This window comes from Brassica napus, unplaced genomic scaffold (assembly GCF_020379485.1).
Source record: "Brassica napus cultivar Da-Ae unplaced genomic scaffold, Da-Ae ScsIHWf_1354;HRSCAF=1928, whole genome shotgun sequence".
In the NCBI taxonomy this organism is placed as follows: Eukaryota; Viridiplantae; Streptophyta; class Magnoliopsida; order Brassicales; family Brassicaceae; genus Brassica; species Brassica napus.
In genome coordinates this window covers 1-22,745 of record NW_026014771.1, presented here as the reverse complement: position 1 = coordinate 22,745, position 22,745 = coordinate 1, and the positions used below count along the sequence as shown (strand labels likewise).

Below are 22,745 nucleotides of genomic sequence, written 5' to 3'. Positions count from 1 at the left end.
CTTGACAACTCGTGCCCTTTGGGTCATTCCCAACCGTTCATCCTAACCGCACAGTCTTGGTGCGATCGGATCATCCCACTAACTGACCCATGTCTAGGCTAGCGGTTTGATTATGTCCGGCCAAAGTCTAGGGACGTGTCCCTTGGACTCAACCAACACAACCTTTCGTGTTTAACCAGAGAGAAGAGAAGATAAACGAATTGAAACAGGTAAGGAGAGCCGGATGGGACTTAGGAACCGAGAGAGCCGCGGTGCGGTCGCATGGACCGTCCGTTCGGTCTGATGGAGCCACGGCCCACCACATACCTTGTGAACCACGTCTGGGTTCTCCATGCTCTTCTCCTTGTCTTGATCTCCCAATCTTGACCGGAGTTAGTTCTCAAACGATCAGAGTTGCCAGAGTTTCTCTTGGCCGGAACTCTCTCTTTCTCTCTTTCTTTCTCTCTGTGGGAACCGAAATTCACACTGTCGATTTCCGTTTAAATAAGGAAACTAGGAAAACCCTAATTTCCCAGAAGACCCGGATATCTGTTAATTACCACACGTCAAGCAATCAGAACACGAGAATAACAACGATAAAAATAAGAAATCGAAAAGAGAGCAAAGTAGATCTTTATTCCGAATCTGCGTATGAGCGTTACAACAAGGTATAAGCCTGGGCTCGAGAGCTGTCGGCGAGATTCCTAGTTCTAGCAACCCTAAGACGGCTAAACCTAATTGAGTCGCAGCTCGAAATAACAAAAACGGAAAATTGCCTAAATTGCTCTAAGTGCTAAGTTTGCTCTGAAAAAGTTCTCCCCTGCTCCTCGCCTAGGACTCCTTATATACTAGCTCCAAGGTCGGTTTACGCTTTTACTCTTCTACCCTTAAGCCGTCATAGCATAAAAATGGAGATATTCCATTTTTCCCGATCTTCACAATTATCTTCAAAACTTCCGTATTTATCCGCGGAAACTTGACATTTATCCTTCCTCGTGGGCCAAGCAAGAACCATGCTGCGGTTCACGGGCTTTGGTTAGGAAAAATCATAGGATGGGCCTCGAGTCGTGTTTTAGGTCCCTTTGGGCCGTCTTCCGACTCGACACGTTTACTACGAGTTTTCCGCGGTTTCTAATCCGCGAAGTTTGATCGATGAATTAGAATAGCGGGAAACATGGACTGAGCTTGCTACGGTCTTCGGGAGATAGCATTCGAAGGTCTGACGAGAATGCAAGGATTGGTGTCGTATCGATGTTTGGAAAGGTTCAATCGCTACACAGCGACCGAACTTTGGCTCGAGCCCGGTCGCTACGTAGCAACCGAGCTTTGGCTCGAGCTCGGTCGCTACGTAGCGACCGAGCGGGACGATCGCTCGGTTGCTACGTAGCGACCGAGCGGGACGATCGCTCGGTCGCTACGTAGCAACCGAGCTTTGGCTCGGGCTCGGTCGCTACGTAGCCACCGAGCTTTGACTCGAGCTCGGTCGCTACGTAGCGACCGAGCTTTGGCTCAGGTTTGGTTGCTGCATAGCGATCGGACGGCGTGTATACGTGGTGACCGAGCTTGGTTTGTTCGGTTTGAATCCCAAAGGATACTTTTTCGTAAAAACTTCGTATTGGTTATTTTTACGAAAATTACATCTCTTCTTTTACTATCTCTTTCGGAAATACGATCTCCAAGGATTTTCGGGTGGTAATTCCGTCGTAACCGTTTTTGCCCCAACAGTTAGCCCCCCAGCCCGTTAGGATCATGCATCGTAGGATCCTAGCGTGCGGTTAGGCATGTTTGGCAAGTTAGGCGTGATGGATGGAATTATTATCCGAAAGTCCGAGCTTGAATAGTAAATCCTTATGTCTTATAAGAAGGGAGGTAACTTGTTCCATAATTTTTTCACTTTCTTATCTTTCTCTAAGATCTTTCTTAAAAAAAAAAAACTTTCTATCTTTCTCTCCACCCTTTTCCTCTATTCTCTCAAGAGAAGTGTAAATATGTCGAGCAAGAAAAAGATTGCGAAAAAGGGTCTTCGTCCGCGAGTCCTTATGAAGAGCTCGTCGTTCCGAAGATGGAGTTCGTGCCTCACTCGGTGCATCCTGCCGAGAACGAGGCATGGTGGGTTGCTCATTATGGCTCGTTGACCCCTCCCAAGGAGAAGCCGTTCCCGGTCCTGGTCCATCGTGGAGTCGAGGAAGAGGATGCAAGTAGGACTACCGATGAGTTTCTCGCGATGATGCGATCGTTCTACCATATCCCGGATGCTGTGGAGTTCCGGGTTCCCCGCCGCGGGGAATGTGCTAACAGCCCCCCGGAGGGTTACTTTACTTGCTATGAGGCGTTCGTAGTGCGTTGTCGCCTATGGTTCCGCATACCCGAAATTCTCGTCCGAGTGTTGGATCGTTTCGAAGTTGCGATAAGTCAGTTGACTCCCCTTTCCATTCAGCATCTTATTGGGATCCTGATCCTAAGCTACGAGCATGGCCTTTCCCTTTCCGTCGATCATTATGAAGCGCTTTTGAGGCTTCAACTTGTCAGAGATACGGATAAGCATAGGTTGGTCCCTCGGAAATTTATGTCAGTGGTTAAGAAGTTTATTTCGAACTTCAACTCGTGGAAGAAGTTCTTTTTCTTCGTTCGTATAGACGCTGCATCCGTCAAAGAGAGTTGCATTCCACTGTTCCGGAGGTTGCCGAATGATCGTCCCTTCATCAACCCTTTTGCTCCGTTCCCCGAGGACATCATTTCGGTGAGGGATCTTCTCAGGAATGGTCCCTTCTTCTGGACTTCTTTTACGCCGAAGAGGGTTCGGAAGGCACAAGGGTTCGGAAGGCACTGAGATTCGTGCAACCCGGTCCTGCTTTGGATGCGGACACGGGAAGCGACTCCGAACCTGACGACCAGAATCCCGTCGAAGCTCGAACGGCTGTGCCGGAGTCGAGTTCTTGGAAGGGAAAAGATGTCGATCTTGGCGACATAGAGTTTTCGATGGATGACTCTATGCTTCCAGGATGGGATCCGAACCTTGCTTACGGCGATGGGAGCGGTTCGAGCGAGGCCCCTGTTCCGGATTTCGATGACTTCTTTGCTGGACTGCCACCGGGTTTCGATGCTCCTCCTCCTACGAAAGAATCGGCGAGGCCGAGAGTCGTTGCAGAGGGATCTCGCTTCATCAATGGGGTTAGTTTTTGAGGATTTCTTGGTGATTGTCCTGTGTATATATGTTTATAACATGTCAATCGATTTTGCAGGGCCTGAGCCTGCTGGGCTCGGCCATTGAGGCGGGCCATAGAGAAGCCATTGTCTACCACTTTAAAGCGGAGAAAGTGGAGCGGGATCTCGCTCGCGTGCAAGGCGAGATGCTGGAGCGAGAGGCGCAACTTACTCGTGACCATGCTCGGGCTGTTCGTAAAGCGGAGAGGAAAGGCAAAAGAGAAATCGTCGAGGTGATGAACACTCGCACATCTCAATTCCAGATTGAGTATGGGAACCTCAAGAATGCCTTTACCTCGGTGGGTGACTTTCGCGAGTGCCGCGGTTCGGTCGGAAGTCTTTGGAGGACGCGAGCCGATGACTATGTGTTTGAAGAGGAAATGAGCTTGATGAAGAATGGGATGAGTGAACGTGCCCATGCTGAGGCGCTTATCCCTCCGATTGACGAGAAGATTCAAGGGTTCTGGGATTCCATCCCGGTTTCCCCTGATACCGAGGAGGTTCCGACCGGGTTTCCCGATGGTGGCGAGGAAGTGGATCGTCCCGCGGATGCGTTTGGTGCTTCGTTGTCCGGGGACTTTGACTTTGGATTATGAGGGGCGGATTAGTTATCCTTTTATCTGTTTTCGGCCAAGTGTGGCCCTTTGAATTTGGATTTTGTTTAGGCCTAGATGGCCGTATTTGTATTTACCGGGACTGGCCGTTGGTGGCTTTGAATCCCTTGCCGCTTTACGCGGTTTATTTATATGATAAATGTTTTGTTTCGAGTTTTCCTGAGTAGGGTTGAAGTAAATACGAGTTGTCGTCTCGTATTTAGTTCTGATTAGACGTTCAATCTGTTGGTTCGTTCGTGATTTTCGTAAAAATTTACTTATCTTTACGATTTTCGAGAACATTGAGATATGAACGGAGAGACATGGTTTAGGATCTCGTATCTTTTAGATATCATGCCTTGAGATGTTTGAGACCAGAGCGTTGGGTTTAGGGCAAGACCTAGGTTTACTTTCGGTTAAGGTTTGTGCGGTGACTAGCCGGCTATCGTTTTTCCTGTTGCGATTTCTTCCTGACTCGCACCGATTTAAAGTCCGCGATATGTTCTCGGCTTATATGACTTGTATGGTACGAATCGAGCATCTTCTCAGAATCAACTGGAAGTGCTAAACCAAAATTTCGGATTTTTGTTGTAGCGCGCTTTTGTCCTTGTGCTGGACGTTTTTAAAGATCAAAAGAGTGATCGGATTGCGTTTGTTTAAGACGGCTGGCGTGTTCGTCGGGGCCAATCGACGAACGGGGTGTAAGGTTTTTGGTGGTCGCGTTCGGACAATTTGTTAGCATTGTCCTCGAATTTTAACTTTTGCGACGTCTCGCAGTTATTTCGAGGATTATACGTATATTTTTGCGTGTTTGAAAAATGATAATCTTTACGATTTTTGGGCCGGAAGGGGACGCAGACAAGAGTCTTAACGTTTTCAGGCGTGTCCTGAAAGTTTCTTTTGTGTTTTACTGAAGCGTAAACGTTTTCGATAAAAAGGACAACGTATATTGTAGTAAAAGTTTTTGAAGTTTCTAAAAACTCGATTACAATAATGATGATTTTTCGAAGTGGGAGTATACGAGTATACGCACCCACTCCCCCCCCCCCCCTTTTTAGAGAGGGGGATAGCTGAACTCTTCCTTTGACGAGCTGCCTACGTACCCCTTTCAAGGATCAAGCCATCTCGTAGTTCGGTTTCATGCCGCGAGTGTTCTTACTCGGCGGTAGATGTCGCGATGTCCGCCTTGACCGTGTCGATCGTGGCTGGGTTGACGCTATTTTCCGGATGTTCCGGTTGAGTTGTCGCGTAGGCTTCGGATTTATGTCGAGCTTCGACGTCCGATGCGTTTGCGTCGATAGACGATTTTACTTTGTCTTCTCTTGGGGCGCTTTTGGCTGAAGATCGATCTATCTTCGCGCGTTTGCCGTTTGCGGAAGCCGTGATTTGCCTTAACTTATGCTGCGCGAGGAAGCATAGTCGCGACTGTTTTTGGCATCCCCAGATGGCCACGACTCCGCTCGGCGTTGGGAACTTGAGACCCAGGTGGTAAGTTGACGGAACTGCCTGCATGGCGTTGAGCCATGGGGTTCCCATGATCACGTTGTAGATAGCGGGATGATCGACTACCGCGAATTCGACGATTTTTGTGATCTCCTTGGCCATGACTGGCAATTGGATTGATCCGAGAGTCATCGACACTTCGCCTGAAAAACCCGTGAGTGGTTTTTGCTTCGGAATTACTTCTCCGAGTTTGATACTCATCCGCTTGAGAGTGTCGCGGAAGATTACGTTGACCGTGCTTCCCGTGTCGACGAGTACCCTTCCGACTTCTAAATCTCGTATGACGAGATCTATGACGAGCGGGTCGCAGTGAGGTTGGTCGATACCGCCGGCTTCTTCCTCTGTGAAGGTGATCGAGCAACTTTGGCCGTCTCGTGGCGGAGACCATGTAGGCCAATTTGCACTTGATTCTGCCTTCCGTTGGTAAGCCTTGATGGCCGACACGGTATCGCTGCAGTATTGTGATCCTCCGATGATCATATTGACTCTGCGACGATTGTTATCGTTCCCTTTGTCATCCGGCCTCCTACCGCGTTTATCCCCAGGTTGGTTTCGTTGAGGGGATTTTTCAGCGGGCGGATTTCTATCCGTCTTTGGAGGGCGATCGGAATCGAGGATGAGATCCTTGACGCTAGTTACTTCCGAAAGCTCTCCAGCGAGTAGCTTCGCGGCCAGTCTTGCTCCCAAGACTTTGCAATTGGTCGTGGAGTGTCCTCGGGATTGGTGGAACTCGCAGAAGGTGTTTTCGTCATACCCTTGATTGCGAGTCCATGTGTTGCCCGTGGTCCGGCCTTGATCCGAATTGATCGCATAGTTATGTGCCCCTTGGAGATCTTCCCCCTCGTGATGGACGTATTTGTCGTTACGAGAGTTCTTCTTTTTCCCCTTCGGATCTGCGTCTTTCGAGGATGGTCTCGCCGGCTTATGTTTTTGCGATAAGACTTTCGTTTCTTCCTCGACTATGATGTAGTCCGTTGCTTTGTGGAGGGCGTCCTGGATCGTTCGCGGTTTGTCGAGAGTTATCCATTTTCTGAATTTCGACTTGTACCAGAGCGTCTTTCTCAGCGCGTCGATGGCCACTTTGTCGCTTATCCCGCTGACCCTGGACATTATCAGTTTGAACCGACTGATAAACTCGCGGAGGGGTTCGTCTTCCCTCTGGGAGAGACTCCATAAGTCAACATCGGAGGTTTCTCTGTCTATGAATACAGAGTACTGTTTGAGAAATTCCGATGCGAGCTGTCGAAAACTCCCGATGGTGTTGCGACGAAGGCGTGCGAACCATTCGAGCGCTGCTCCTTCAAGATTTTCGACGAACAGGCGGCAATAGCCGGCATCTTTTTCGCCGTCCTTCAGTCTTGCTCTTCCCATCGCGATGTGGAAAGCCTGAAAGTGCGCTTTTGGATCGGCCGTACCATCGTACTTCGGTACTTTGATCTTTCCCGGATCGGACACCCTCATGTCCGAAATGCGACTGGTAAAGGGGGTCTTTCGAGCTCCTTCTAGCAGTCGATCGATCTCGGGGGCAGCACTAGTAGCATGATGGATTTGAGACTTTACGGCTCTCACTTCTGCCGCAGTCTTGGTGATGTAGTCGCGAAGATCGCGGATATCCGATGTCTCGTCAGTAGATTTCCGAGCCTGTCGGCGTTTACTGCGAGTGAGCTCGGTTTGCCTTTCGGCCAGCTCCTCTTGTTCGTTCCAATAGGCGACTTCTTCTTCTTCCGTCATTGGTTTTTCGAACGGGGAGCCTTCCCGAGCGGATCGGCTTCTGGTCCTTCTTGGATGTCTGTCGACATCCTCGTCGGTGTCGTTGGAGACATCGCTAGGATCCAGGTCAATGTGTTCGGCTTCTTTATCCTCCGAGTCCTTTGCAGGGGGCGGAAGATTTTCAGGGTTCCCCTTTTCGACGGGAGATTTCTCGCTAGGGTTTTGACCGGAAGGTCGTTCCCGCGCGAGTCCTGCTCTATCGAGTGGGGTGGCGAAGTCGAGCCTCTTCCCGCGGATTTTGGTGGTTCCGCGGGGACGGATAGCTTGGGTCCTTGCCGTTAAGGTTTCAACCTGTTTGGTTAAGGTATTCACGAGCTTATCCTGTTCTTCCGACCTTTTCTCATAGGTGGCGAACATCTTTTTGAACTCCTCGAGCGTCGCGGCGTTGGCTTGCGCGTTGGCCGCGGATACGTCCGCTACTGGAGTGTGGAGATCGGTGCCGCTGCCTCCATTAAGAGGAGTTTGCACGTTATCCGCGTCGTTGGTTGACATGTCAGATTGTGTGTGGCTTTTGCGGGTTAGATTGATCCGTAAGTCCCCCTCCTTCTAGCGCCAAACTGTGGGAACCGAAATTCACACTGTCGATTTCCGTTTAAATAAGGAAACTAGGAAAACCCTAATTTCCCAGAGGACCCGGATATCTGTTAATTACCACACGTCAAGCAATCAGAACACGAGAATAACAACGATAAAAATAAGAAATCGAAAAGAGAGCAAAGTAGATCTTTATTCCGAATCTGCGTATGAGCGTTACAACAAGGTATAAGCCTGGGCTCGAGAGCTGTCGGCGAGATTCCTAGTTCTAGCAACCCTAAGACGGCTAAACCTAATTGAGTCGCAGCTCGAAATAACAAAAACGGAAAATTGCCTAAATTGCTCTAAGTGCTAAGTTTGCTCTGAAAAAAGTTCTCCCCTGCTCCTCGCCTAGGACTCCTTATATACTAGCTCCAAGGTCGGTTTACGCTTTTACTCTTCTACCTCTAAGCCGTCATAGCATAAAAATAGAGATATTCCATTTTTCCCGATCTTCACAATTATCTTCAAAACTTCCGTATTTATCTGCGGAAACTTGACATTTATCCTTCCTCGTGGGCCAAGCAAGAACCATGCTGCGGTTCACGGGCTTTGGTTAGGAAAAATCGTAGGATGGGCCTCGAGTCGTGTTTTAGGTCCCTTTGGACCGTCTTCCGACTCGACACGTTTACTACGAGTTTTCCGCGGTTTCTAATCCGCGAAGTTTGATCGATGAATTAGAATAGCGGGAAACATGGACTGAGCTTGCTACGGTCTTCGGGAGATAGCATTCGAAGGTCTGACGAGAATGCAAGGATTGGTGTCGTATCGATGTTCGGAAAGGTTCAATCGCTACACAGCGACCGAACTTTGGCTCGAGCCCAGTCGCTACGTAGCGACCGACTGAGACGAGTGCTCAGTCGCTACGTAGCGACCGAGCTTTGGCTTGAGCTCGGTCGCTACGTAGAGACCGAGCTTGGCCGAGCTCAGTCGCTACGTAGCGACCGAGCGGGACGATCGCTCGGTCGCTACGTAGCGACCGAGCAGGACGATCGCTCGGTCGCTACGTAGCGACCGAACTTTGGCTCGAGTTCGGTCGCTACGTAGCGACCGAACGGGACGATCGCTTGGTCGCTACGTAGCGACCGAGCTTTGGCTCGGGCTCGGTCGCTACGTAGCGACCGAGCGGGACGATCGCTCGGTCGCTACGTAGCCACCGAGCTTTGACTCGAGCTCGGTCGCTACGTAGCGACCGAGCGGGACGGTCGCTCGGTCGCTACGTAGCGACCGAGCTTTGGCTCAGGTTTGGTTGCTGCATAGCGATTGGACGGCGTATATACGTGGTGACCGAGCTTGGTTTGTTCGGTTTGAATCCCAAAGGATACTTTTTCGTAAAAACTTCGTATTGGTTATTTTTACGAAAATTACATCTCTTCTTTTACTATCTCTTTCGGAAATACGATCTCCGAGGATTTTCGGGTGGTAATTCCGTCGTAACCGTTTTTGACCCCAACACTCTCTACGTTTTTTCTCTGAGTATTTTACTCTGGAATTGGATAATGAAATCGACCAGAGAGCCCCCATATTTATAGAAAACGAGGGGGTAAGTCTTGCCCCATGAACAGGCATGACTTTCTAGCGAATGGGCACCATCGGCCAAGGGTTGTCCCCTTTCGGCCACTTGCATCCCTTCGCCCTTTCTGATTGGGTTTGGGGTCGGTCACAAGCCCAACCCACGCCCCAAGCCTCCTGGACTTAGCCCACGGCCTTGTCCAAAGACCCAACAGCCCATGGCCTCATGGCCGGACCTCACAGCCCACCACTGACCCAGACCCGGACCATCGGCCTAAAGCTCGGACAGTCCGTCTAGCTGAGATGAGCTGACTCTCAGCTGCCTCAGCTGAGTGAGCTAGTAGTCCAGCTAGTGGAGCTGACTTAGTAGGGACTGAGCTGGAGTGAACTGAACCTAACTTCATTGAGCTGGCTACTCGTTCACTTCGTCCTGTTACCGTCTTACTCGTCCTAGCTGTCTCTTAGCTTGTATAAGGTTAAGTCTACGTTTCCTTATGTCCTTAACCTTCTTTCTCGACCATTGAATGCTTGCCTTGATGTCCTAAGACTGGCTTGCACGCTTTCTCGAACCATGGCCGTCCCAACAATCCTATTCAGGATTGGGGGCGTGACAATGAGTACTCTGATATTTGACAAGTCAGGTCTAACACAACGTTAGGTCATAGTACGGGTTGAAAAGCCTTAGGCCTCGATCAACGGAAAACGCTAACTTTAGGTACGGGTTGCAAAGCCTTGTGCCTTGACGCAGCGGGACAGTTAGTGGATGAACTGTTCTAGGTCGTGGAGTAAATTTTGTTACTCTGACCGGATCGTCCCTAGCCCGTCACGTAGCGCTTCTGGACCATGGTGTTGGGTTGGACGGTCAGTCATGTTCTTGCTTGATTGTTGGCTGGCCGGTTGGCTCAATCATCTCCAACCCTGGGTGTTGGACAGTCGATCGGTCATGTTCTTGTTTGATTGTTGGCCGGTTGATCGACCATACGTCTAGGACGGTTCGAGGGTGTAACAGTCGGGGGCATTCGTATTTCATAGTCAGAGGTGAAATTCTTGGATTTATGAAAGACGAACAACTGCGAAAGCATTTGCCAAGGATGTTTTCATTAATCAAGAACGAAAGTTGGGGGCTCGAAGACGTTTAGATACCGTCCTAGTCTCAACCATAAACGATGCCGACCAGGGATCATCGGATGTTGCTTTTAGGACTCCGCTGGCACCTTATGAGAAATCAAAGTTTTTGGGTTCCGGGGGTAGTATGGTTGCAAGGATGAAACTTAAAGGAATTGACGGAAGGGCACCACCAGGAGTGGAGCCTGCGGCTTAATTTGATTCAACATGGGGAAACTTACCAGGTTCAGACATAGTAAGGATTGACCGAGTGAGAGCTCTTTCCTGATTCTATGGGTGGTGGTGCATGGCCGTTCTTAGTTGGTGGAGCAATTTCTCTGGTTAACTCAATTAACGAACGAGACATCAGCCTGCTAACTAGCTACGTGGAGGCATCCCTTCACGGCCGGCTTCTTAGAGGGACTATGGCCGTTTAGGCCAAGGAAGTTTGAGGCAATAACAGGTCTGTGGTGCCCTTAGATGTTTTGGGCCGCACGCGTGCTACACTGATGTATTCAACGAGTTCACACCTTGGCCAACAGGCCCGGGTAATCTTTCAAATTTCATCGTGATGGGGATAGATCATTGCAATTTTTGGTCTTCAACGAGGAATTCCTAGTAAGCGCGAGTCATCAGCTCGCGTTGACTATGTCCCTGCCCGTTGTACACACCGCCCATCGCTCCTACCGATTGAATGATCCGGTGAAGTGTTCGGATCATGGCGACGTGGGTGGTTTGCCGCCTGCGACGTCGCGAGAAGTCCACTAAACCTTATCATTTAAAGGAAGGAGATGTCGTAACAAGGTTTCCGTAGGTGAACCTGCAGAAGGATCATTGTCGTACCCTGGAATTAGAACGACCTGAGAACGATGAAACATCACTCTCGGTAGGCCGGTTTCTTATTGTGCCTACCGATTCCGTGTTTATGCGTTCATCCATTCCCAAGACTTCAGTTTTGGTTGGATCGTACGCATAGCTTCCGGATATCACCAAACCCCAGCACGAAAAGTGTCAAGGAAAATGCAACTAAACAGCCTGCTTTCGCCAACCCGGAGACGGTGTTTGTTCGGAAGCAGTGCTGCAATGTAAAGTCTAAAACGACTCTCGGCAATGGATATCTCGGCTCTCGCATCGATGAAGAACGTAGCAAAATGCGATACTTGGTGTGAATTGTAGAATCCCATGAACCATTGAGTCTTTGAACGCAAGTTGCGCCCCAAGCCTTCTGGCCGAGGGCACGTCTGCCTGAGTATCACAAATCATCGTACCCCCATCCTCTTGAGGATATGGGACGGAAGCTGATCTCCCGTGTGTTACCGCATGCGGTTGGCCAAAATCTGAGCTAACGACGCCAGGAGCGTCTTGACATGCGCTGGTGAATTCAATTTTCATCATATAGTCAGACGTTCCGGTCCAAAAGGTATTGATGACCCGAAGTCCTCAACGCGACACCAGGTAAGGCGGGATCACCCGCTGAGTTTAAGCATATCAATAAGCGGAGGAAAAGAAACAAACAAGGATTCCCTTAGTAACGGCGAGCAAACCGGGAAAAGCCCAGCTTAAAAATCGGACGTCTTTGGCGTTCGAATTGAAGTCTGGAGAAGCGTCCTCAGCGATGGACCAGGCCCAAGTTCCCTGGAAAGGGGCACCAGAGAGGGTGAGAGCCTTGTCGTGCCCGGACCCTGTCGCACCACGAGGCGCTGTCTACGAGTCGGGTTGTTTGGGAATGCAACCCCAATCAGGCGGTAAATTCCGTCCATAGCTAAATATGGGCGAGAGACCGATAGCGAACAAGTACCACGAGGTAAAGGTGAAAAGGACTTTGAAAAGAGAGTCAAAGAGTGCTTGAAATTGTCGGGAGGGAAGCGGATGGGGGCCGGCGATTTATCCCGGTCGGATGCGGAATGGAGCAATCCGGTTCGCCGATAGATTCGGGCCGTGGACCAACACAAATTAAGGTGGTGACCTAAGCCCGGGCTTTTGTTGTGCCCGCAGAGACGTCGCTGCCTTAATCGTGGTCTGCAGCACACGCCTCACAGCGTGCCTCGGCATCTGCGTGCTCAGGGTGTCGGGCTGTGGGCTCCCCATTCGACCCGTCTTGAAACACGGAACAAGGAGTTTGACATGTGTGCGAGTCAACGGGTGAGTAAACCCGTAAGGCGCAAGGAAGCTGATTGGCTGGATCACTCACGGGTGCACAACCGACCGACCTTGATCTTCTGAGAAGGGTTCGAGTGTGAGCATGCCTGTCGGGACCCGAAAGATGGTGAACTATGCCTGAGCGGGGCGAAGCCAGAGGAAACTCTGGTGAAGGCCGGCAGCGATACTGACGTGCAAATCGTTCGTCTGACTTGGGTATAGGGGCGAAAGACTAATAAAACCATCTAGTGGCTGGTTCCCTCCAAAGTTTCCCTCAGGATAGCTGGAGCTCGGAAACGAGTTCTATTGGGTAAAGCCAATGATTAGAGGCATCGAGATGCAATGTCCTCGACCTATTCTCAAAATTTAAATTGGTATCACGGGGTGCTGCTTTGTTGAGCCATCCCACGGAATCGAGAGCTCCAAGTGGGCCAATTTTGGTAAGCAGAACTGCCGATTCCGGATGAACTGGAAGCCGGGTTACGTGTAACACCCGAATCCGGCCTCTCGACGAAACTGGACCAGTTTGCTATATAATCAATCCTTTGCTTGTTTGATTCATTTTAAGTCTTTCATTTACTAAGTCATGTTCGAATCTGAGGTTCTAAAACAATTGAACAGATAGCACAGCGGAATATAAATGTGTATAAAATGTATTACTTAGAAACATGAGATCCGATACACAACTTCTTAATCGTTTCAGAGACAATCACTAGTTCATCCCTAGCATCATCTAACCACACGTTACACAGCCTCTCATTGACCGAGCCTTCACGGCTCCATGGCTTGAACTCTTTTTCGTACTCCCGTACGGTCCTGCGGTCTTGGACCAAATCTAGAAACTTAGCTTCCAGGCGATCCCAAGCCTCAGTAGGAAAGTATTTGCGGTTGAATTTAACTTAAAAATCCGCAAAACTTGTGAGACTTCCATTGGTGCGCTTGTCCACTGCAAGCCATCGATTATGCGCATCCCCTTCCAGGAAGTGAACCGCAATGTCTCAGACAGCAAGTTGATTGTAAGTTTTGGACCAGCCTACTCCTCCACTCATCTGCCACAACAGGGTCGGTGCTACCTGAGAATTGCTTCGTACCCAATCTGGATAGATGTTGAGGCAAACTCAGATAGTCAACCTTCTTTACAGACCTTTCCGGTGCATCGATCTCGATCACCTGAACCGTGTCCACAGCTGGACCCGTAGCAATAGGTGTAGCCATAGCTACAGGTGTAGCTTGACCAACTGATGAATTCACTAGTGGAGTGAACAGCTGAGTCATAGTCGCCACCTGGTTACCCATTACTTTCATGGCCTCTAACAAGTCCTCTCGGGAAAGTGCTGCGGGCACGTTGGCCGTTCCCTTGGCCCTTTGCTCATGCTGGTCACCATCACGGTTAGCGTTCGAGGATTCTACTTCCTCATCACTTTCCTGATGTTGCTGACCTTCTGGTTGTGTTCCCGTAAGATTGGCCTGGTCAGTCGGTAACACATCCCCGGTGTTAGTCGCAGACGGCTCGGTTGGTAACCTGGACAAATTAGCTCCGTCCGCGGCCGCTTAACTTGACTGACCGACTGTTTTCTTATTCCTTCGGGTCTTTCCCGGTTTGCTTTTCCCAGCCTAAGGATTCAGACATTGTTAGTACAATGTGAGACTGAATCAGCTGGATGCGTGTGTGTGGACTACATAACCGAAATATCCTTGAATCAACCTGGATCTGATACCAACTTGTAACACCCGAATTCGGCCTCTCGACGAAACTGGACCCGTTTGCTATATAATCAATCCTTTGCTTTTTTGATTCATTTTAAGTCTTTCATTTACTAAGTCATGTTCGGATATGAGGTTCTAAAACAATTGAACAGATAGCACAGCGGGATATAAATGTGTATAAAATGTACTACTTAGAAACATTAGATCCGATACACAACCTCTTAATCATTTGATAGACAATCACTAGTTCATCCCTAGCATCATCTAACCACAAGTTACACAGCCTTTCACTGACCGAGCCTTCACGGCTCCTTGGCATGACGAGAACCATCCATAGTTCCTGAAACCACAACCAGATAAGCATTAATCATAACCGATAATAGAACTGGTCGATTCTACAATGCTTGGCTTGGTTCCTAAAACATAGATAAACCTCGGACAATATACTTATAAAAAGATATGAACCTGCCTACCGAATCTTAAGTCATTCAACCAACCACCCCTTGACTTAGAATTATATAGACAGTCCAGAATAGATAAACAGAACACACGAACAGTCCGGATCGTCCCGAAGACCAATCCGTCCATCCAAATAGAATCTAGGTGCGACCAGCCTAGATGAAGTCCAGCTCAATGGCCCAACGGACTTCTTTACCTGATCCATCCTTGGGCCTGGATCCAACGGCCGAGAAAGCCTCACACCCAAACAGGTTAGGCCAAACGACCGATCGGACCTTGCGACTCTTACCCTGGCTTAGATGAACTGTGTACTTGTCTCAACGGACAAGACATGGTCTGATCCCTAAGGAACGGACACGACCAGTCTCAACAGGCACCGTTTGGAACATGCACCCCTTCGGTCCTTGGTACCTCTTGGTCCTCGTACCTCTTGGCGTCCGTAACCCTTTGTTACTTACACCCTTTGGCAACTCACAACCTTTGGAACTCGTGACCTTTGGTAACTCACAACCCTTGGTAACACGTTACCTTGGCCACTCGTGCCTCTTGGGACATGACCAACCGCCCAGTCTATGGTGCGATTCGAACCGACCGTCTAACTGACCAGCGTCTAGGTTAGCGGTTTGGTTATGACCGGCCCAGTCTAGGGACGTGTCCCTTGGAATGAATCAACACAACCCTTCGTGTATAATCAGAAAGAAGAGAAAGGGCCGGATAGAAACAAGAAGAGGAGAAACGGTTAGGTCTAACAGACCGACCAGAGCCGCGGTGCAATCTCAAGGACCGTCAGTTCGGTCTGATGGGGCCATAGCCCACCACGTACCTTGTGAACCGTGTGGGTTCTCCATGCTCTTCTCCTGCTCTCGGTCTCCCATACTTGATCGGAGGTTGCTTCACAAACGATCAGATAGCCGGAAACCTAACAACCACACAAACGGCCTTGCTTTGGCCGGAAACTCTCTCTCTCTTTCTTTCTCTCTCTCTACAATTTCTCTAAGTATTTTTACTATGGATTGGATGAATGAAATCGACAGAGAGGACCCCATATTTATAGAAAACGAGGGGGTTAGTGTTGCCCTATGAACAGGCATGACTGGCCAGTGGATGGGCACAATCGGCCAAGGGTTACACGCTCTCGGCCGCATGCGTCCCTTCGCCAATACCGCATGGGTTTGGGTCGAACAGAGGCCCAAGGCCTTACCCAATCCCTCTGGACTTATCCCACAGCCTTGTCCCAAGCCCCAATGGTCCATGGACTCATGGCCGGACCCCCATGGCCCACCACCGGCCCAGACCCGGACCATCGGACCGAAACCCGAACAGTCCATCCAGCTGAGATGAGCTGACTCCCAGCTGCCTCAGCTGAGTGAGCGAGTAGTTCAGCTAGTGGAGCTGACTTAGTAGTGGCCGAGCTGGAGTGAGCTTAACCTAACTCCGTTGAGCTGGTCGAGCTACTTGTTCCATCCGTCTAGCTACCGTCTTACTCGTCCTAGCAGACTCTCGACTTGTATAAGGTTAAGTCTAAGTTTCCTTACGTCCTTAACCTTCTTATCTGGCCATGGAACGCTTGTCTTGATGTCCTAAGCCTGACTAGTACGTTTCCTCGAACCATGGACGTCCCAATGATCCTATTCAGAATCCGGGATGTTACAAGTCTCTCCCACTAGCAATGAATTCGTCCTCGAATCTGAGTCATGGGTTTCACCCAACACAAACTGGTCAAACCATTTTGGAAACTTGGCCTCCGTCTCCCAGGTGGTCTCTTCTCGACCATTACAATCCAAAATGACCTTGACCATCTGGATTGTTTTCTTTCTCATTGCTTTTTCCATCCTATCTACGATCCGAACCGGCCTTGTTTCCAAAGTTAGGTTCGTACCTAGATCAGATGGTATTTCTGGTATTAAGACGTCCGATCCGTCAAGCACTTCCGGAGTTGGGAGACATGGAATACGTCATGGAAGGCTTCCATCTCGGATGGTAAGTCCAACTTATATGCCACACTACCCACTCGTTCTATGACTCTGAACGGACCTTGGTATCTTGGATCTAATTTTCTTCTACAGGAAATCCGCACTCTACCTTTAATGGTAATCATTCTGAGATAGACCATATCACCCACTGCAAACTCCAGTTCTTTCCTTCATTTGTCAGCGTAATGTTATTGTCTGTCCTGTGTGGCCCTTATCTTGTCCCGCACGGACTTGATCTTCTCGGTGGTTTCCTCCACGATTTCGGGGCCTATCATGCTGCGCTCCCCCACTTGGGTGCAGCATAACGGTGTCCTGCATGGTTGTCCATACAGAGCTTCGTATGGCGACATGCCTATACTGGAGTGGAAGCTGTTATTGTAGGCGAACTCCACTAACGGCAAATGCCGTTCCCAGGAATCACCCCAATCGAGAACACATGCTCGAAGCATATCCTCCTGCGTCCGTATAGTTATTTTCGACTGCCCATCCGTTTGGGGATGATAAGCCGTACTCATGTTCACTCTTGTTCCTAAAGCTTTCTGAAAAGTTTGCCAGAAGTGAGAAGTGAACCTCGAATCTCTATCCGAAACTATACTTGAGGGTACTCCATGTAGCCTCACAATCTCGTCTATGTACTTACTCACATTCCGGTCGACTCCATCAGTCTTTTTGATGGCCAGGAAGTGGGCAGACTTGGTCAGTCGATCAACTATTACCCAGACAGCATCATTCCTATTCCTAGTCGTGGGAAATCTTGTCACAAAATCCATCGTGATGTGATCCCACTTCCATTCCGGAATAGGTAGGCTCTAAAGCAGTCCACTCGGAACTTGTTGTTCGGCCTTGACGAGTTGACACGTAGGACACTTGCCACCCATTCGACCACATCAACCTTCATGCGTATCCAATGATAGTATTGTCTGAGATTATGATACATCTTTGTCACTCCAGGATGGATCAAGAATCTAGACTTGTGAGCTTCCCTAAGGATCTCGTCCTTTAAACTCCTATCAATGGGTATGCTGATCCGACCATGAACTAAGATCATACCGTCCTTGGCGATTTGATACTCAGTCAGGTCGTTCCGAGCAACCGTCTTCAGGTTCTCGTCCTGATCTTGGGCCGCTCGGAGCTGGGTAAGCAGGTCGGCTCTATTCGCCGCCTCTAAACCCCGTGGTCTGTCCGTTCTGTTCAAAGCATTTAAACGAACGAAGTGTTCCACCTCATCCGGCTCGTCCGTTCCGCTTCCGACCACGACGTCTTCTCGCTTTCGGCTCAAGGTGTCGGCCACAAGGTTAGCCTTGCCTGGATAGTAAGTGATGTCTAGGTTGTAGTCGGCCACGAACTCCATCCACCTCCTCTGCCTTAAGTTTAACTCAGGCTGGGTGAATATATACTTCAGACTTTTATGGTCCGTAAGTATCTGGACTTTGGCCCCATATAATATATCGCAAAAACTTTAAGGCGAATACTACCGCAGCCATTTCAAGATCATGGGTGGGGTAGTTTCCCTCATGTTTCTTCAGCTGCCTTGACGCGTAGGCAATGACCTTCCATGTTGAGTCAACACGCAACCGAGTCCAGTGATGGACGTATCCGTGTAGACTTCATAAGGTTGGTGTGCCTTCGAAAGAACCAGGACGGGTGCGCTAGTCAGCATATCCTTAAGTGCGGAGAAACATCTTGTACACTCATCAGACCATGTGAACTTAACGTCTTTCCCAGTCAACCGTGTCATAGGTTGAGCCAAGCTTGCAAATCCCTGCACAAACTTTCTATAGTAACCTGCCAGCCCTAGGAAGCTTCTAACTTCTGTGGCACTGCGTGGTCGGGGCCAATCCTTAATTGCCCTGATCTTCTATGGATCCACTGTGACGCCCTGGTCAGAAACAATATGACCGAGGAACCCAATACTCTTTTGCCAAACACTGCACTTGCTGAGTTTAGCAAAAAGTTTGTGCTCTCGTAATCGTTCCAGCACGGCTCTCAAATGTTTCCGATGAGATTCCTCGTCCTTGGAGTAGATCAGGATATCATCAATGAAGATGATCACTGATTCATCCATGAAGTCCTGGAACACGCTGTTCATCATTTTCATGAATGCAGCAGGTGCATTAGTCAGAACGAACGGCATCACTACGAACTCGTAATGGTCGTACCTGGTCCTGAATGCTGTCTTCCTAATGTCGTTTGGCTCTATAGGAATCTGATGATATCCCGAGGCCAAATCGATTTTAGAAAACGACTTAGCTCCTTTAAGCTGATCCAACAGCTCGTCTATCCTGGGTAACGGTTATTGGTTCTTCCCAGTTACCCTGTTCAACCCTCGATAGTCGATGAACAGACGCATGCTACCATCCTTCTTTTTCACAAAGAGGACTGGTGCACCCCAAGGGGAGCTACTTGTCCGTATGAACCCCTTGTCAAGCAATTCTTCCAATTGCTTCTTTAGCTCGGCCATCTCGGTCGGAGCCATTCGATATGGACTCTTGGCCAGCGGATGTAATAACCCTCATGAGCAAATATAATTTTGGTCGAGAAAACTCTTTAAGATCAGTTTGAAGATTGATCGATCAGAATTTAAATAAAAATTGACCCGATAAATTAATGTCTCGACGGGACTGTCTTGTGGTCGAAAGACATTCCTTGATAGTTTGGTCGAGTCTTATATATATTTTGGTCGAATTTTTATTAAGCTGAACGAGATTTTCCAAGAGCCAAAGGACAAGTAATATTTGGTCGAAATATTATTCAGAATTATCAACCAGCTTCCTTAATAATCTTGACCCGTCTAATGCCATAACCTCCTAAGCCAGCATGCTTGTTTACTTATCAAGTCACATGTCATGTACCTTCCTGCTTGCTTGCTTATGTAGTAATGGGCACATGCAAGTCACAAGCTGCTTGCTGTGCTTGCTCATTAATTCAGTCACATGATTGTCACCAGCTGCTTGCAATTTTCTTCTTGGGAGGGAAAGGACAGCAGCTTGTTGTTTGGAAGTGCTGAAGTTGCTCTCCACATGTCCTTTCTCAGCCTTGCTTCGTGCTGAGTGAAACACTCACCTGAAGAAACTTCTTATGTTATAAAACACCACCTTCTCTCTTCTGGTCGTCCATAACCACAAGAAAATCAGAGAGAAACTTTCAGAAAAATCAGAGAGAGAGAAGAGAGAAAATATGAAAGAAAACCATAAGAAAAATTCAGAGAAAATTCTGAAGAGAGATCTGAGAATGGACGACCCTTCCTAACCCTCTTGTGCCTTGAATCAGTGACTGGGGTGTGTGGAAAAATTAATAGATTGTCTAGAAGATTCATGAGATCACTTCACAGCTTAGTAATCAGTATTAAACCAGTAAGATTTTAAGTCAGTTTGATCAGATCAGTTTTAAGGAAGCTTCATGTCTGATTAAGGCCTAAGCCATGTTCTGTTTCTTATCTTAAACCTACTGTGGAACCTTTATGCTGCTCAGGTCAGTGTGAGTGGAGATTGAAGGAGAGGATAAGTTGTGTTCACTGATCAGTTTAGTATAGCCGGTAAGCCTTAGCTACTTGCTCTTAGATAAGTTCTGAAAAGAACCAGTTATTGGTTGATGAATAACCTATCTGGATCAGTTTGATTAAGGCCTATGTGGATTGTTATTAGTCCAGTTCATGGTCAGCTAGCACCTAAATCATTTAGCTGAAACGATTTGTCTCTGAACCAGACTGAACTGATAGATGGATCAGATTATTGTTCTGAAACTTCTTAGCTATTGTTATAGTATGAACCAAACTTAGTCTGAACTAAACATGTTCTGAACTTCCCTTGGTAGCTGTCCTGAATCATGAACTGCATGGTTGAATCAGTTTTATACAACCGGTCGATTGGAGTGTTTTGTCTTGCTCGGATCAGATGTAATGGAGAGTGGTTGGATCAGCCAGACATGTCCTGTTGATCTTTCCGAATCTGAAGTGTACCAGTAGTGGAATGTGATTAGCTTGAGCTCGTGTCTAGTCTACCATAGCCAATCTCAAGGACTAAAAGGTGAGTCTAGATAGACGGTTGATCAATACTGAATGTAGATGATTGATAGGCTTGTCTCTTGATCAAATATTGAATTGGTGAGGTGTTTACTTAATGTAAACTCTTATTAAATATTTATGAATGATCATAGAGGTTTATTCCAAACCTTAGGGCATCATTATTTGTGTCCCTTAAGTTGGGTCCTTAAGTGTAGGTCCCTTAGCTTTTAACTAAAAACTAAAGAGTGGCCCTTAAATAAGGGACTTGAGAGAAGTCTCTTAGCATTTTTAGTTAAAGTTAGGGACCCTACGTTTAAGGGCCTCAACCTGAGGGACACCAATAATGATGCCCTTAGTCCTTGTTCTCAAGTACTATGCATTTGTATAGTATTAAATATATAAGTGAAATCATGTGAAGTCTTATTGTATACTCACTCTCCCGAGAATTCCCGCATTACCGTGAATTGTTCCTGCGATACGGAACAAGATCACGAAGACACGATGATGGGGTCGCACCCTGGAGACCGTGTAACTGCATGCAGCGTTAGATGTTCGATCTTGGAATATCTAATGGAGATGATGGTTATATTTATTTCCTGCTAGGCTCGGTTAGCCTTGGTAGTTTTCCGGGGTTATATATATATATATTATAAGTATGAGTGAATGGCGGGTGTGTGGAGATGATGTTTAAGATAACATTCACATCGATGGAATGATAGAATTTATATATGTATTTTTATTAGTTATGGAATATATTTCCACTCCATACAAATGAAGTTGATGCTCGAGATATTTTTAATATATGTTGGGGTGCGGGACTAGGCTCACTGAGTAAACTTGTTACTCATGAGTCCTTTGTGATGCAGGTAACCAGTAGACGGGAGCCCTTACTCTAGGACGAGAAGGAACATTGACCCTGTCATTTCCGGTCATCTACGATCGGGGGTATCAGCGGAGCTGTCCCTGGTTCCAGTTTAATCAGAAAGGGATCGGACCTATCAGGGGGGACACCCTGTAGCGCCTGAAACACATCCTGGAACTCGGACACCAACGAATCCTCGCGTGGGTCTAACAGAAAACCAGAACTGTCAGGCTCTGTAGTTGTAACTGTAGCCAGAATGACTGACAACCCTGTTCCAGCATCCGAATCGCTCGAACTACTGAAACCACTACTTTCTCTCTTGAGCCTGACACAAACCTTGGTACTCTACCGGTGAAGTCCATTCTCCAATTGCACATGACCCTTATGGAATCGAGAGTGGCTCGGTACTTTCCCAACCAATCCATACCTAAGATCACTTCATGATTCTTAGGTGGACACAGACCAGATTCACAGGGAAGACCTTTCCCTGGATCTGTACTGGGATATTCGACATGAGACCTAGTGAGTTCATGGCTTGCCTACCGGCCGCCCTCACTATCCCAAAATTATCACCAGCATCCAGACAGAACAGACCCTTTCAGACCAGTCCCGGACTCACAAAACTATGTTTAGCCCATGTGTCGAAAAGCATGTGGGTTTTTACCCCACCGACCATGAGGGTTTCTATCAGAGACCCCCATCAGAATCCCCTAGACCATTCTGGGTTCCAGACCAAGCATTACTACTTGAATGTAAAAAAAAGATAAATTTAGAAATTACCAGAGATCGAATCAAAAGATCCGGAAGCTCTGTCGTCTCGTGACAGTTCATACACCCTCGGTGTTGTGGTTGGTTTGCCTTAGGACGCCTTGCCTGAGTCTCCATGGCCCTTCCCTGACTTCCTTGCAGCTTGGGACACTCCGATTGGAAATGTCATTGGTGGCCACTATGGAAACAAGTCATCGTGCTGCTTCTACCAGACGGGTCGGTCGAGGACAGTTTTGAACCCCATGGTCCATGCTGCCACAACGAACACAGCCCCCTTGGCCTTCCAGCACTCACCGGGATGGTTCTGTCCACATTTGGAACACGCAGGTCGGCCACCAGAGGTCCTACCTCCGTCCACCTGGTCCCATTTTTCTCTTTTTATCATTAGTCTTGCCCAATGGGCCAGGCTGTGGCTTAGCCTTAAGCATAGCTTCTTCGGCCAAGTTAGACTCCAACAAAGCCCCCGTTCCACCTGTTCTCCGACGGTGTTGAAAGTGCGGATGAGCATGGTCTTTTCAGTTCCGGCCTTAGGCCTCGGATGAACCTACGGACCTGGACTGACTCATCCTCCAGCTCTCTTCCAAAGAACCGTCTGA

At 48.3% G+C, this 22,745-nt stretch overlaps 1 non-coding gene across 1 annotated transcript; it reads left to right on the top strand.

Moving 5' to 3' along the window:
• Positions 1–11,337: 11,337 nt before the first annotated feature.
• On the top strand, positions 11,338–11,493 carry LOC125597007. The gene has a single exon (XR_007331389.1). It is a non-coding gene; the product is annotated as a 5.8S ribosomal RNA (ribosomal RNA).
• Positions 11,494–22,745: the final 11,252 nt, after the last annotated feature.